Below are 17821 nucleotides of genomic sequence, written 5' to 3' on the forward strand. Positions count from 1 at the left end.
AAAAAAAAGTATATAGTGCCAAACAGTTGCGGTAAAAAAGTCAAAGTTACAATAAACAGAGCAATGTATATGCACAAATGAGTGGAAAACACTCACCCAAACGAATCGAGTGTCAGGTGCGCGTCATATCTTTCAAAGAAGTAAAGGAGATCACAAAGTCAAAAAGTGGAACCGCATAGTGGGCAGCCCAACCGCGATAAGCCGGCTCCCTGTAGAAAACAGGCATAAACGACCCTTATTAATGGACATCCTGTGTCAAACAACACGTGCTAGTGTAAGAATTTGAATGTAAGAAGGGGGGGGGGGGGTTAAATACCCGTAAAAAAAATTTGTTTCTGTTCACATAGTTGGAATTTCTTATCCAGTGTTTTGGGTTTAATGTCCTGGCCTTTGGTTTTTGATCTATGTGAATGAGATAGAACAGGATTAGATAGTGGATTTAATTCCATTGAAAGAATGGAGTTTATGTTTAGAGCTCCTTTTTTAGCTGTAATGAGATCCTGTGCTGTCCCTTGGATGTGAGTTGTACCGCCATGCATTGAATGAGAATGTGATTCATCAGGAAGTCCTTTGGAGTAATTACTTGTGTGTCACCCTCATCCTTCCAGTGAAGTGTATAATCTCCTAGAAAAACGGTGTTGGGGTGTAGCGGGGAGTGTGCTGTGATGATTTCCATTAGTTGTTCTATGAATAACTTATTATCTCCAAATATATGGTAGAATTTAGTTAGCTATCTAAAAGCTGAGTTCAAATCCCATGTATTCACAGTTAGAAAGGTTGCCTGCCAAGAAGGAGATGTCAAGAGAATTGTGGCAAATGGTCCCTATCCCACCACCTGTTCGGTTTACCTAGTCCTTGTTATATTATTGAACAGTCGGGGGTATTCCTGTATCCATCAATTGGGTAGATGTCTGATTTAGCCTAGTTTCAGTTACAAATGTCAGCTCAAGTTCTTGCGAAGCGATTCCTTGAGCAGTCTATGTGTCGTGCTTGGAGGATAATCTGCAATTGTGAAGTATGCAATTAAGGACCTTATATGACAATGGGCCTGGTGTTGTGTAGTCCAGAATTAGTGGGACTAATATTAGGTTTGATGTGTTCAGGTTGCAAGTATTTGTGGGTGATCCACGCATGCTAGTGTCCACAATGTCCTGTACTGGGTCCCATCTAGGATGATAGACATCACTATAGAAACATAGTAAGTATTTGAATACCTCCTCTAAAAACCTGCTACGTGCTCTCTTGGGTCATTGGGAGTTCTTGGGTGATCGAACAGAGATCCAGGGGTAGGCGTATCTTGGATCACTTGGGACTTGTGTTTCTAAATGGCGTAGGTGCATCTGCATGAGGCTTATTGATAGAGTGGTCTCACTGGGGAAAGATATATGGTGCTTTTTATGATAACAGTTCTATTCTGTCAACCTTGACAAAGTCCAGCATGGAGGAAATATGCACTGGGTGTATATTTCCTCACATGGTCTAATACTATATCGGTTGTACCACTTTTTAGACCTTTTGTGGAGAAATTAAAATGTGTTGGACCTGGCCCTTTCTACAGGGTCACCTCAGAATTCTACCTTCCTTTGCTGAACCCGCTTTGAGGGCTCTGCACACTTTACTCATGCTAACCAGTCTTAAAGTGCTTGTGTGTCCCTTCTAAACATACAAAATTGGCCTACAACTGATTGGTACATTTACTTCACTTATACGTCCCTAGCAAAGGGTAATACAGGTACTCAGGACCTGTAAATTAAATGCTAAAAGTGGGTTGCAGCACCCATTTTGCCATCCACTCATGTAGCATTTTAAAACATGTCTCAGGTCTGACACTGCAACCTGAAGTGCAGTTTTAAACTGCTATTTCAACTTGTCAGAATAAACATTTTGCTTGTCCTAAACCTTTAATTTATTTGTAAGACCCAAGTAAAGTGGTACCACATGTACTCAGGGCTTGCAAATTAAATACTAATAGTGGGTCTACAGCATGGATTGAGCCACTTACTTCAGTAGCCCTTCCTAACATGTCTCAGACCTGCCATTGCAGCCTGTGTGTGCAATTTTGAAATGGCCTTTTGATCTGTCAAGATAAACCTCTTGCCAGGGTCAAAGTTGTCTTTTAAAATTCATATGTCACCCCTACAGGAGGCCCTACAAAGCCCAAAGGGTAGGGTACAGTGTATTTAAAAAGTTGGACATGTGCTTTTAGATTTTTCATATCCTGGTACTGAAACCTCTCCCATAGGATAATGCTGGGGTTACCTCATTACATTTAATGAGCTGTAACTTCCAATAGGGGCAGGTAGGCAGGTCAAGTTTGGTGTTTGAAACATTATAATTAAAAGTCCTCTTTAATGGTGAAGTTGTATTTTGAAACACAATTCTGAAAATACCACTTTAGAAAAATAGCATTTCTTGTCCCAACTATTTAGTGTCTGCTGTCTGTCTCCTGAGTCACATGACTAGGTGTAGTTGGCAGTTGGTCTTTGTGTATTGCTCCCAGACAGTGAGACAAAAGGAAGCTGGGTATTCGCAGGATGGGCCACACTGAGTTAACGAGGGCGAAGAGCTGTCACCTACCACACTTGTATCTCACAAAGGCGCTGCATGAGCAATGTCACAAAGGGGTTGGATGATAGTTTATTGTGAACCCAGACAATCTGGGGCCAAGCACCTCTGGGGTTGGAATCCTCTGGTAGCTTCTTCCACTTCACAGTAGGCACTAGGTACAAATATTGGACCCCAACACCACTTTTCAGTGTATTTCTTTACCTAGGGACTCTGCCTGTAAAAAGGACTGCGGTGCTGCTGAAAGGACTGCCACTCTTCTGAACTGCTGCTCTAAAGGACTGCTGCCCTCCTGTGCTGCCCTTGTGTCCAGCTTCCTGTTGTCTGGGTGAGAAGGTCTGGACCTACATCTGTGGAACCCAGGACCCCAGAGTGACTCCAGGGGCTAGTTGTGTGGCCTCCTGATCAGAAGCCTCAGGAACATACCAGGCTGCCAACAACCTTGAACTGAGCGCCTGAAGTCTGCCATCTCTGAGTCCCACCGTGCCAAGTGGTGCTGCCCCATTTCTGGACCCTTGGGAAAGGGCCTGAAGGTGCTCTGACAGCCCATCCATGGAACCAGCACAACCAACACATCTCCTCTGCTAGGCGGATAACACCGAGCAGAACAGATGCCTGTCCTCTGCTTTGTGAACTTTCCCAGTTCAAGGATTCGCATCACCGTCATAGCCCAAAGCCTCATCGGAACCGGTGCTGTGCGACACATCTACCATACTGGCTTTTGCATCGCAAGTCACTTGTCGACTGCAGCCTCGACCATGACACAGGGCTCCGCATTGCAAGCCCCTAGTTTCTTCGGAACGTGCTGGTGCCTGATCCATGCTGTCAATGGCATCCTCAACGAATACGCAGGACTTCACATTGCTGTCTCGCAGCCCTTCAGAAATGACACCACGCGACACATCCCTGACCCAGACCTCGCATCGCCTCAGCTGTGCAGCGCTTCCTCGAAGCAGTGGTCTGCAGTTCTTCGCAAACAGCATTCAAGATACTCTTGTTACCAAGGCACTTAATAAGTTCTAACTTCAGTTTGGGAGCAGATAAAGAGATACTTCTTCTACTCATTTGAATTGTAATATTGTAATTTTAAACCCTCTTTCATGGTAAAATTGGATTTTAAGTTACAATTCTGAAAATGGCACTTTTAGAAAGTTGGCATTTTTCTGACTCCACTAAATGTGCCTATCTGACAGTGCCCACGGTCACATGACTGTAATGGTTCTCCTGTAGTGTGATGTGTACTTCTTTCAGAGAGGGAACAAAATGGCATTGCATGTAGGAAGGATGTTCCCCTCCTGAGCAGAGTGGCCTGAAGTGTTGTACTCAACTGTTGCTGAGCTTCAAAGGGGTAGCCTTAGGGCATTCGCAAGCCACTTCCTCACTTCTGAAGCTGCCTGCCCTGCCACTGGCAAATATACCCCACACACCGTGGTCTGCCTACCCTTTGTTACCCTAGACAGTTTGGAGCCAGACTTAGGGGAAGGGTAAGAACTGACCAGAACCACTTTAGGGGTAAGTAAAGAGCGTTATCTACCCACACAGGCTGGCACTGGGCATAAAAGTGCCCCCCTCAGAACCTCTCATCTGAGGACTCCTGGAGCTGTAAAAGATTCAGAAGCAGGTCTCCCCTACTGTCAGACGAAGGAAGATTGGACCTGCCTGCTTTGAATATGGATCCCCAGAAGTGACTTCAAAGTTCAGTTTGCTGTCCCCCTAGATATAAGGACACAACATACTTCCAGAGGCCTTCTCTGCAAATACACAGCTGACCAGCACAAATTTGATCTTCCAGAGCCTTGCTGCTGGTTTCTGCTGGAGTGAGTTCTGATCCTCCAGAGGTGTCCCATCAAGTCTTGCACCCTTGGATGGCATCAGAATGTACTCCTCGTTACTTCAAACTGCAAAGACTAAACTACAGGTGAAAATCCAGATGTTTTGGGGCTCTTTGCAACAACGAGCGACCTTTTCTTGTTAGCAATGACTGCCTGCGTCTCTTGCCAAAGCAAAACTCCAGTGATGAACTGCTATTTGCGCCGACATCGATCTCCTTGCAGCACCCACCAGCGTCAGTTCTGGTTGAGACTCCTCACCTGTTCTTGGACTGTTAGAAGGTAAACTCTTCACAAGTACAAACACAGACCCTGTATTTGAAACACGCTCCAGCTCTTTGACTTCAACTGTGACCAGGTCTACTTTTTGGTGCTATTTTCACCTGAAACTTCAAAAATTCATAACTCCTGTTCTGCCTGTTGGAGTTTAACATTTTGGTGTCATTTATTTTATTAAAATGTATTCTGTAATCCTAGATTGGTTTAGAATTTTCTTTGTCTAGTGTTTTCACTTTATTGTTGGTTGAGTCTTACATAAATACTTTCCACTCACCTCTAAGTTAAGCCTGACTGCTTTTGTTAAGCTATCAAAGGGTTAAGCACACGTCATTTAAGTGTCATTTATGATTCACCATGAGAAGGAATGTGTTTATCACTTCAGTGGAGCTCCCACCCCTCTCAACTAATACCTCAATGTCTTACAAAAAGCTTATTGTATAACCGAACACAATTTTAAGATAGACTCTTGATAATATTTGTGTTATTACTCGCTTACAGTTTGAAACGCGCTCCAATCGCTTGCCTACTTAGATGTGGAATTTATAATCCCAGTGCACAGACATAATATTGAGTTTTTAATATCGACCTACATTAATATCGATGTAGGGACAGAATATCGACATCAAGAATATCGACGACCAAAATATCGACCAGAAGGTAAGAAATTTTGTTTTTGTTAATATCGAAGTTAGTAATATGGATAGCAAAAATATTGATGTTAATAATATCAATGTTTATATTAGTGTCATGTATTTTAGTATGTATTTTATATGTATGTATTCTATATTTTTTGTTAAGTATTGTACTGTTTTTTTAAAATATGTATAACATTTTTAGAAGTTAGTAATTTATTTTAAAGTAAATTATGCTTTTTAGTACTGTAGCGGGTTGTGGGTTTATAGGGGAATAGGGTGGGAAGTTATTTAATTATAGTAAATTAAATAATTAATTTTAGGAATTATTAATTATTTTTAATAAAATTTAGCGTTTTAGTTCTGTAGCGGGTTGTGGGTTTATATAGGAATAGGGTGGGAAGTAATTTCATTGTAATTAAGTAATTTATAACTTATATTTTTGGGTATTGAGGATTGATTTATTGTAAATTATTAAGTGGTAATTAATTTTGTATTAATTATTATTTTTTGGTATTGGTAATTCATTTATTGTTAATTAATTATTAATTGGTAATTACTTTTTATTAATTATTAGTGATTGGTATTGATACTTATGTATTGTTAATTAATTATTAATTGGTAATCAATTTATATTTATTGAATCATTGATAATTATATTAATTATGTGAAATTTTATGTGGAGTGGGTTGTGTGTTTATTGAGGAATAGGGTGGGAAGTGATGTAATGTTATTAAAGTAATTATTAATTTGTATTTATTGGTATTTTTAATTCATTTATTGTTAATTTATTAATAAATCATTATTTAATTACAAAAATCATTTAATTTATAATCGTTATTTTTAACCCCTACGCTATCCAACGCTTTCCCTACTGTTGCACACTTTGGAGTGGGAATAGTAATTTTTACCCCTACGCTATCCAACATTTTCCCTACTGTTGCACTCTCTGTAGTGTGAATGGTAATTTTTACCCCTACGCTATCCAACACTTTCCCTACTGTTGCACTCACTGGAGTCGGAATGGTAATTTTTACCCCTACGCTATCCAACACTTTCCCTACTGTTGCACTCTCTGGAGTGGGAATCGTAATTTTAACCTCTACGCTATTCAACACTTTCCCTACTGTTGCACTCTGTGGAGTAAGTATATATATATTATTTTTTTATATGTATATGTTTAATTTATTTCAACATTATGTATTAGATATTATTTTTAAACATGTTCTAATATTTTAAACTATGTTTCTTTTAATTATATTTCTGATATTTTTGTACCTACCATGATGTACCTACCATGATGTAGATAGGATGTCGATATTCTTGACTTTGATATTTTTGTGTAGATATTTTGGTACCTCGATATTCTGTCCGTCAATATTTTGTCAGTGATCCGATAATCCCACACACAGCCAAAGGTCTTTAAATTTTTTTATTCCAAGACCTCTCATATAAAGGTATTTCAGTAGGGTACCCCAAAATGGCAAACATATTTTCTCACAAATATTGTATAGGATATTAAATATTTCAAGCAAGCCAAAGTATTTTGAAGGAACTTTAACTAAAATAGACAAGTATAGACAAACCTTGTATGCTGCAGTGCTTTTGAATTCATCACAAAAATTATATTGAGAGCAAGCAAGCTAATCATCTCAAGTGAGATCATGAGGTGAAGGCATTTTAAAAGAATTGTCCAAAAGCAATGTTCTGTTACTTTTTTCTATAATAAATCACATTCAATTAAAAACACACTGATAGCAAATGAAACAAAATTTGTGAGGAAATATAAAGGGAATCCAAGAAGTGTTAGCAATAATTTTTCTTCACTCTTGGTTTTGTTTTTTCACATCATCAATCTTCACTGGAAATTTGTTCCATGAAATGGTTGACACCTTCTTCAGGGCCTGATTTTTTACCAACAGCACTTTGCAGGTTGAGACTTTTTAGCCCATCGTTAAAAGTCAAAGTATAAAGTTCCAAATGCAACGTTACGTGTGGTAAAATTTCATGTGTTATTTGGGGTTATGTGTATTAATATGTTATGTTATGTTATGTTATGGTGTGCCGTGCCATGCCGTGCTAGGACTGGCTGAATGGGCTGCACAAGACATGGTCTGCCTGGCAGCTGTGAAAGGTTTTATCCTTTCATATGCTGTAGTGGTGGTCTATTATCCCTTTTAAAAGCACACTGAAAAATATGATGGCCAACATGCTATAAGCCGATCTATCGTACAATATTTTATAGGAATAGAGGGGATGGGGGATATTTAGAGAACCCCTTGACACTTATTCTCAGCTAAGACATGACTTACAAAATGGTAATGAGACAGACTATCGAGGGTAAAAGATTCGAACTACCATATCGTGGAATGGAAATATTGAGTGCAAGAATAACGTTGTCAAGAATATCAATTTGAAGGTAAGTAATATCGATTTTAAAAACATAGAAGTTTTCAATATCGTTTGCAAAAATATTGTTGTTTAAAAATCAATTTTTAATTAGTGGTATGTATTTTATTATATATTTTAAATGTATGTGATGTATTTTTTGTATAAGTATTGTTTATGTTTTTTAAATATATGTGTCAAATTTTTTGCAGTTATTACATTTATTTTAAATACCTTTTGTGTTTTTTAGTTCTGTAGAGGGATGATAGACGGAGTGTGGAACATTGCAAGCACTCACCCCCAGTCAACTGATCTGGGTTTAATCCATCATAATTCTTTAGCTCACTCCGCCACCCCAGTTCAGAAATGCATATGGCCATGATCAGACCAGATCAGATGACTGGGGGTGAGTGCTTGCAATGTTCAATACTCCGTCTCTCATCCCCTTTGGTTTTGCTTTGTTCGCCCTAAGTTGGCAGGGTATGCCCAGACGTGGGTCCTTTGATCACTTTGCTACTGGATTCAAGCTAGCCTGGCTGATGACCGCTGATTAGCCAGAAACCAGTCTCAGTATGCTTGTTTCTGATCTAGCGAAGACCTGGCTTGGCAGTTCGGGCTGGACTGTTCCCATGAGGCACAGGGTCAGACTGATTTTCATATGGCCATGTCTGAACTGGGGTGGCGGAGTGAGCTAAAGACTGATGATGGATTAAACCCAGATCAGTTGACTGGGAGTGAGTGCATGCAATGTTCAACACTCTGTCTATCATCCCCTTTGGTTTTGCTTTGTTCGCCCTTAGTTGGATGGGTATGCCCAGACGTGGGTCCCTTACTCACTTTGCCACTGGATTCAAGCTAGCCTGGCTGATGACGGCTGATTAGCCAGAAACCGGTCCCAGGATGCTTGTTTCTGGTCCAGGGAAACCATGGCTTGGCAGTTCGGGCTGGACTGTTCCCGTGAGGCACAGGGTCAGACTGATTTGCATATGGCCATGTCTGAACTGGGGTGGTGGAGTGAGCTAAAGAATTATCATGGATTAAACCCAGATCAGTGGACTGGGGGTGAGTGCTTGCAATGTTAAACACTCCGTCTATCATCCCCTTTGGTTTTGCTTTGTTCGCCCTAAATTGGCAGGGTATGCCCAGATGTGGGTCCCTTGCTCACTTTACCACTGGATTCAAGCTAGCCTGGCTGATGATGGCTGATTAGCCGGAAACCAGTCCCAGGATGCTTGTCTTGGGTCCAGGAAAGACATGGCTTGGCAGTTCGGGCTGAACTGTTCCCATGAGGCTCAGGGTCAGACTGATTTGCAATGGCCATGTCTGAACTGGGGAGGCGGAGTGAGCTAAAGAATTATCATGGATTAAATCCAGATCAGTTGACGGGGGGTGAGTGCTTGCAATGTTCAACACTCTGTCTATCATCCACTTTGGATTTGCTTTGTTCGCCCTAAGTTGGCAGAGTATGCCCAGACGTGGGTCCCTTGCTCACTTTGCCACTGGATTCAAGCTAGTCTTGCTGATGACGGCTGATTAGCCAGAAATTGGTCCCAAGATGCTTCTTTCCGGTCCAGGGAAGACATGGCTTGGCAGTTTGGGCTGGACTGTTCCCATGAGGCACAGGGTCAGACTGATTTGCATATGGCCATGTCTGAACTGGGGTAGCGGAGTGAGCTAAAGAATGATGATGGATTAACCCAGATCAGTTGACTGGGGGTGAGTGCTTGCAATGTTCAACACTCCGTCTCTCATCCACTTTGTTTTTGCTTTGTTCGTCCTAAGTTGGCAGGGTATGCCCAGATGTAGGTCCCTTGCTCACTTTGCCACTGGATTCAAGCTAGCCTGGCTGATGACGGATGATTAGCCGGAAACCGGTTCCAGGATGTTTGTTTCCGGTGCAGGGAAGACATGGCTTGGCAGTTCGGGCTGGACTGTTCCCGTGAGGCACAGGGTCAGACTGATTTGCATATGGCCATGTCTGAACTGGGGTGGCGGAGTGAGCTAAAGAATGATGATGGATTAAACCCAGATCAGTTGACTGGGGGTGAGTGCTTGCAATGTTCAACACTCTGTCTATCATCCCCTTTGGTTTTGCTTTGTTTGTCCTAAGTTGGCAAGGCATGCCCAGACGTGGGTCCCTTGCTCACTTTGCCACTGGATTCAAGCCAGCCTGGCTGATGATGGCTGATTAGCAGGAAACCGGTCCCAGGATGCTTGTTTCTGGTCCAGGGAAGACATGGCTTGGCAGTTTGGGCTGGACTGTTTCCATGAGGCACAGGGTCAGACTGATTTGCATATGACCATGTCTGAACTGGGGTGGCAGAGTGAGCTAAAGAGCGATGATGGATTAAACCCAGATCAGTTGACTGGGGGTGAGTGCTTGCAATGTTCAACACTCCGTCTATCATCCTCTTTGGTTTTGCTTTGTTCGCCCTAAATTGGCAGGGTATGCCCAGACGTGGGTCCCTTGCTCACTTTGCCACTGGATTTCAGCTAGCCTGGCTGATGATCGCTGATTAGCCAGAAACCGGGCCCAGGATGCTTTTTTCCGGTCCAGGGAAGACATGACTTGGCAGTTTGGGCTGCACTGTTCCCATGCGGCACAGGGTCAGACTGATTTGCATATGGCCATGTCTGAACTGGGGTGGCAGAGTGAGCTAAAGAATGATGATGGATTAAACCCAGATCAGTTGACTGGGGGTGAGTGCTTGCAATGTTCAACACTCAGTCTATCATCCCCTTTGGTTTTGCTTTGTTCGCTCTAAGTTGGCAGGGCAATTGATTGAAGGGGTTGGTTTATTCTAGCAACATGTCTGTGAAAAATAAGGCATTTGTAAGTGCTAACTCAAATGTGAGTAAAATACAATAGCTTGGAATAATTCTAAAATCTTACCAACTGTGATATGAATTGCAGTGCATGCCCAGACGTGGGTCCCTTGCTCACTTTGCCACTGGATTTAAGCTAGCCTGGCTGATGATGGCTGATTAGCCAGAAACCGGTCCCAAAATGCTTGTTTCCGGTCCAGGGAAGACATGGCTTGGCAGTTCGGGCTGGACTGTTCCCATGAGGCACAGGGTCAGACTGATTTGCATATGGCCATGTTTGAACTGGGGTGGCGGAGTGAGCTAAAGAGCGATGATGGATTAAACCCAGATCAGTTGACTGGGGGTGAGTGCTTGCAATGTTCAACACTCCGTCTATCATCCCATTTGGTTTTGCTGTGTTCGCCCTAAGTTGGCAGGGGATGCCCGGATGTGGGTCCCTTGCTCACTTTGCCACTGGATTCAAGCAAGCCTGGCTGATGATGGCTGATTAGCAGGAAACCGGTCCCAGGATGCTTGTTTCCGGTCCAGGGAAGACATGGATTGGCAGTTTGGGCTGGACTGTTCCCATGAGGCACAGGGTCAGACTGATTTGCATATGGCCATGTCTGAACTGGGATGGCGGAGTGTGCTAAAGAATGATGATGGATTAAACCCAGATCAGTTGACTGGGGGTGAGTGCTTGCAATGTTCAACACTCCGTCTATCATCCTCTTTGGTTTTGCTTTGTTCGCCCTAAGTTGGCAGGGTATGCCCAGACGTGGGTCCCTTGCTCACTTTGCCACTGGATTGAAGCTAGCCTGGCTGATGACCGCTGATTAGCCAGAAACCGGGCCCAGGATGCTTGTTTCCGGTCCAGGGAAGACATGACTTGGCAGTTCGGGCTGCACTGTTCCCATGCGGCACAGGGTCAGACTGATTTGCATATGGCCATGTCTGAATTGGGGTGGCAGAGTGAGCTAAAGAATGATGATGGATTAAACCCATATCAGTTGACTGGAGGTGAGTGCTTGCAATGTTCAACACTCCGTCTATCATCCCCTTTGGTTTTGCTTTGTTCGCCCTAAGTTGGCAGGGTATGCCCAGACGTGGGTCCCTTGCTCACTTTGCCACTGGATTCAAGCTAGCCTGGCTGATGATGACTGATTAGCCAGAAACTGGTCCCAGGATGCTTGTTTCTGGTCCAGGGAAGACATGGCTTGGCAGTTCGGGCTGGACTGTTCCCATGCGGCACAGGGTCAGACTGATTTGCATATGGCCATGTCTGAACTGGGTTGGCAGAGTGAGCTAAAGGTTGATGATGGATTAAACCCAGATCAGTTGACTGGGGGTGAGTGCTTGCAATGTTCAACACTCCGTCTATCATCCCCTTTGGTTTTGCTTTGTTTGCCCTAAGTCGGCAGGGTATGCCCAGACGTGGGTCCCTTGATCACTTTGCTACTGGATTGAAGGTAGCCTGGCTGATGACCGCTGATTAGCCAGAAATCGGTCTCAGAATGCTTGTTTCTGGACTAGGGAAGACAAGGCTTGGCAGATCGGGCTGGACTGTTCCCATGAGGCACAGGGTCAGACTGATTTGCATATGGCCATGTCTGAACTGGGGTGGCGGAGTGAGGTAAAGAATGATGATGGATTAAACCCAGATCAGTTGACTGGGAGTGAGTGCATGCAATGTTCATCACTCTGTCTATCATCCCCTTTGGTTTTGCTTTGTTCGCCCTTAGTTGGCTGGGTATGCCCAGACGTGGGTCCCTTGCACACTTTGCCACTGGATTCAAGCTAGCCTGGCTGATGACGGCTGATTAGCCAGAAACCGGTCCTAGGATGCTTGTTTCTGGTCCAGTGAAGCCATGGCTTGGCAGTTCTGGCTGGACTCTTCCCGTGAGGCACAGGGTCAGCCTGATTTGCATATGGCCATGTCTGAACTGGGGTGGTGGAGTGAGCTAAAGAATGATGATGGATTAAACCCAGATCAGTGGAATGGGGGTGAGTGCTTGCAATGTTTAACACTCCGTCTATCATCCGCTTTGGTTTTGCTTAGTTCGCCCTAAGTTGGCAGGGTATGCCCAGATGTGGGTCCCTTGCTCACTTTGCCACTGGATTCAAGCTAGCCTGGCTGATGACGGCTGATTAGCCGGAAACCGCTCCCAGGATGCTTGTTTCGGGTCCAGGAAAGAGATGGCTTGGCAGTTTGGGCTGGACTGTTCCCATGAGGCTCAGGGTCAGACTGATTTGCATATGGCCATGTCTGAACTGGGGTGGCGGAGTGAGCTAAAGAATGATCATGGATTAAACCCACATCAGTTGATGGGGTGTGAGTGCTTGCAATGTTCAACACTCCGTCTATCATCCTCTTTGGTTTTGCTTTCTTCGCCCTAAGTTGGCAGGGCATGCCCAGACGTGGGTCCCTTGCTCACTTTGCCACTTGATTCAAGCTAGCCTTGCTGATGACAGTTGATTAGCCAGAAATTGGTCCTAAGATGCTTCTTTCCGGTCCAGGGAAGACATGGCTTGGCAGTTGGTGCTGGACTATTCCCGAGGCACAGGGTCAGACTGATTTGCATATGGCCATGTCTGAACTGGGGTAGCGGAGTGAGCTAAAGATTGATGATGGATTATATCCAGATCAGTTGACTGGGGTGAGTGTTTGCAATTTTCAACACTCCGTCTGTCATCCCCTTTGTTTTTGCTGTGTTCGCCCTAAGTTGGCAGGGTATGCCCAGAAGTGGGTCCCTTGCTCACTTTGCCACTGGATTCAAGCTAGCCTGGCTGATGACGGCTGATTAGCCAGAAACCGGCCCCAGGATGCTTGTTTCCGGTCCAGGGAAGACATGGCTTGGCAGTTCGGGCTGGACTGTTCCCATGAGGCACAGGGTCAGACTGATTTGCATATGGCCATGTTTGAACTGGGGTGGCGGAGTGAGCTAAAGAATGATGATGGATTAAACCCAGATCAGTTGACTGGCGGTGAGTGCTTGCAATGTTCAACACTCCGTCTATCACCCCATTTGGTTGTGCTGTGTTCGCCCTAAGTTGGCAGGGGATTCCCAGATGTGGGTCCCTTGCTCACTTTGCCACTGGATTCAAGCTAGGCTGGCTGATGACGGCTGATTAGCCAGAAACCGGTCCCAGGATGCTTGTTTCTGGTCCAGGGAAGACATGGCTTAGCAGTTCGGGCTGGACTGTTCCCATGAGGCACAGGGTCAGACTGATTTGCATATGGCCATGTCTGAACTGGGGTGGCGGAGTGAGCTAAAGAATGATGATGGATTAATCCCAGATCAGTTGACTGGGGGTGAGTGCTTGCAACGTTCAACACTCCGTCTATCATCCCCTTTGGTTTTGCTTTGTTTGTCCTAAATTGGCAGGGTATGACCAGATGTTGGTCCCTTGCTCACTTTGCCACTGGATTCAGGCTAGCCTGGCTGATGACGGCTGATTAGCCAGAAACCAGTCCCAGGATGCTTGTTTCCGGTCCAGGGAAGACATGGCTTGGCAGTTCGGGCTGAACTGTTCCCATGAGGCACAGGGTCAGACTGATTTGCATATGGCCATGTCTGAACCGGGGTGGCGGAGTGAGCTAAAGAATGATGATGGATTAAACCCAGATCAGTTGACTGGGGGTGAGTGCTTGCAATGTTCAACACTCTGTCTATCATCCCATTTGGTTTTGCTGTGTTCACCCTAAGTTGGCAGGGGATTCTCAGATGAGGGTCCCTTGCTCACTTTGCCACTGGATTCAAGCTAGCCTGGCTGATGACGGCTGATTAGCCAGAAACCGGTGTCAGGATGCTTGTTTCCGGTCCAGGGAAGACATGGCTTGGCAGTTCGGGCTGGACTGTTTCCATGAGGCACAGGGTCAGACTGATTTGCATATGGCCATGTCTGAACTGGGATGGCGGAGTGTGCTAAAGAATGATGATGGATTAAACCCAGATCAGTTGACTGGGGGTGAGTGCTTGCAATGTTCAACACTCCATCTATCATCCTCTTTGGTTTTGCTTTGTTCGCCCTAAGTTGGGAGGGTATGCCCAGACGTGGGTCCCTTGCTCACTTTCGCACTGGATTCAAGCTAGCCTGGCTGATGACGGCTGATTAGCCAGAAACCGGTCCCAGGATGCTTGTTTCTGGTCTAGGGAAGATATGGCTTGGTAGTTCGGGCTGGACTGTTCCCATGAGGCACAGGGTCAGACTGATTTGCATATGGCCATGTCTGAACTGGGGTGGCAGAGTGAGCTAAAGGTTGATGATGGATTAAACCCAGATCAATTGACTGGGGGTGAGTGCTCGCAATGTTCAACACTCCGTCTATCATCCCCTTTGGTTTTGCTTTGTTCGCCCTAAATTGGCAGGGTATGCCCAGACGTGCGTCCCTTGCTCACTTTGCCACTGGATTCAAGCTAGCCTGGCTGATGATGGCTCATTAGCCAGAAACCGGTCCCAGGATGCTTGTTTCCGGTCCAGAGAAGACATGGCTTGGCAGTTCCCATGAGGCACAGAGTCAGACTGATTTGCATATGGCCATGTCTGAACTGGGGTGGCGGAGTGAGCTAAAGAATGTTGATGGATTAAACCCAGATCAGTTGCCTTGGGGTGAGTGCTTGCAATGTTCAACACTCCGTCTATCATCCCCTTTGGTTTTGCTTTGTCCTCACACCCAAACACACATAAACACTTTGAAGACTACTGTTTATAGACTACGGCAGTCCCGTAGAAGTGTATTAAGGCGGGGAGAGGATGTGGTGTTAGGGCCACAGTTACTGACTTTGGGACTGGGGAGCCAGATTCTAGTGTTTCAGTTAGGCGAATATTCATTGATTCTGGATTCTCGGCAAATCACTTTTTCCTAGAGTGCTCGTGAACAGCTGTCAAATACTTTTGGGTGGAGCTCGCGCTATGTAAAACTGCAAATAAAAAGAATTCCTGGCGGGCTACTAACAGAACTGCTCAGGTCGGCCCACCAACCCAACTGGTTCTGTCCCTCAGTGTGGGGGTGATACTAATTAGCTCAACGAAAACATACATTGCGAGGTTTTAATAACCAGGTGCACATAAACAGATCGTTTGTTTTTCCTTATATTCAGTTAGAAAATGTATTCAAGCCCAATTTGTAGGCACCATATGGTTACTGTAAAATATCATTTCGCAAAATTTGCAAACTCGTTTTCAGTTCTTTAGGAAATTTGCAAATATATCATAGGAATTGGAATCATAGTATTAACGATCCATAGATACAAGTTGCACATTTAAGTTGTAGTTTACATCTGGTGATTTAGGTTTTATCACTTGGCTGTTCATAATTATGCGTGATATATTTTCAAAACTCTACGAGAAACACGTTTTAGGTTCAGATGAGCGGCTCAAGCAACCTTGGCCACCCCAGTCATTCTGATTGTAAATAACATTATGCATTACATCTTTTGTGCAAATCACCTTTTCTACTCTCAGGACAGAAGATGGTAATTCAAACTACGGGTTTATCGCGGATGCCGTGAGCCATAGTCCCCTTAAGGTGAACCCAGAAGACTCAGCTAGGAAAGTGACTACAACCTAGAGACACTCTGTCACAGAATTACTACTGTTGCTGATTGCTTTAGGCTGAAAGAGGCTAAAGAATGGCTGGCTAAGCTCAAATTAAAATGTGAAACTGAAGGAAGATAAATTGTGCAACCGAACAGCAATGAAATGAAAACTGCTATCTCCTTCAGAAATTATACCGCTTCATATCTGGTAAGGAAAAGACTCATTTTGGTATCCTCCTTTAATATGTTACATCAATAACAATGTTATGTCGTCCTTGTAGTTCCATTTGTGGGGCTTGTGATGAGAAGCCCTGGTGATGCTTAAAGTAGCTATTTTGCATTTCAGTTTAATCGAAAAATGCTCTGATTTAGAGTGAGCAGCAAAAATATCCATTTTTTATTTTTATTTAGACTGAACTTCAATGCAGCTATAATGCTTCTAAAATTTATATTGTAAAACGTAGCGGATGCCGTGCTTTACTACTGTCTTTTTCTATATAAAGTATAATACAAAAATGCTAAAATATCAAATAAATCCCTCCAGATTTACATTGAGTCAGACTAGACCGAGTGACTAACTCCATTTGTAAAGTGCCTCTTTCCAATAAAGTGTTTTGGTGCTTGAGTTAATACTGCCCTTGAGTTTAAACACAGGACAGTGCAAACGAGCACCTATTCCTTTTACATATTTAACTCTTCGCTATTTTCCTGTATTAAAAACATATTATCAAGAACGGCGACAACCTTATCGCCGCTTTAGCAGCAGGAAACTGCTGCTAATGCGGAGATAAGGGGCTTGATAATTTGCCCTAGAGAATTCGGATAGAAGCACAGGTTTGATGTCCTTCTCACCAGAACCTGGGCTTCTATTGGAATTCTCTAGGGCATATTATCAAGCCCCTTATCATATCTTTAGCTGCAGTTTCCTGCTGCTAAATCGGCGATAATGTTATCGCCGTTCTTGATAATATGGCCCACAGTGTATATTTAAATGCTTTGCTCAAATTCTGGTGTGATATTTCCTTCGAGGAAGACACACAGGGGGATATTCACAATGACAGGCGATAACAATCACCAACGTCATTTATCGGCAGAAAAGTTAGCGCCGCCTAACCCTGAATATTATCGCAATGATAGCGGGGTATTATCAAGCCCACGCCACATGGCGATAATAACAGTGAGCGGCGGAGAGAACAACCGATAACAACATCGCAATGGCGATACCTGTCGATCGGCACATCAGCACCAGAAAAGTCCCATCTTAACTCAGGCGATATTGCATTGAGAACATGGCTCTACAAATATTAGGATGTGAGGGTTAGGATGTAAAGTGAATTACAAATGTCGGAGACATTTTTTAGTTTATTTAACATCTGGCAGGCAGCCTGAAAGACTGCTTTGTCAACAGAGGCCCTTTCCTCAACCTCTGCACCCCCGCTCAATTTAAAGACCCTGCCAGCCAGCACCTACAAGTGATAGATGAAATGTATTCATAGTTAAATGCTGAGGGGTTGGCAGGTTTTTAAAAAAAGATTTATATTTCGCTTTTCAGCAACAAACACCTAAAGCAGCTGTTTCTGAAAAGTGGACTAGTTATACACCAACGAGCATGGCATTGTTTGTTTACTCCTTCTGGGTCTGCCCTGCTGGCATTGTGAATTCGGTTAGCAACAGAAGGCAAATATGGCGGGGGTGGGTGGGTGGCGGGATACAATGCACAAGATACCATGCATAAGACAGTAATTTCCAACAATTGGCAAATCCAGTGTCGTCCATAATAATA

This window comes from Triturus cristatus, chromosome 5_2 (genome assembly GCF_964204655.1).
Source record: "Triturus cristatus chromosome 5_2, aTriCri1.1, whole genome shotgun sequence".
NCBI lineage: Eukaryota > Metazoa > Chordata > Amphibia > Caudata > Salamandridae > Triturus > Triturus cristatus.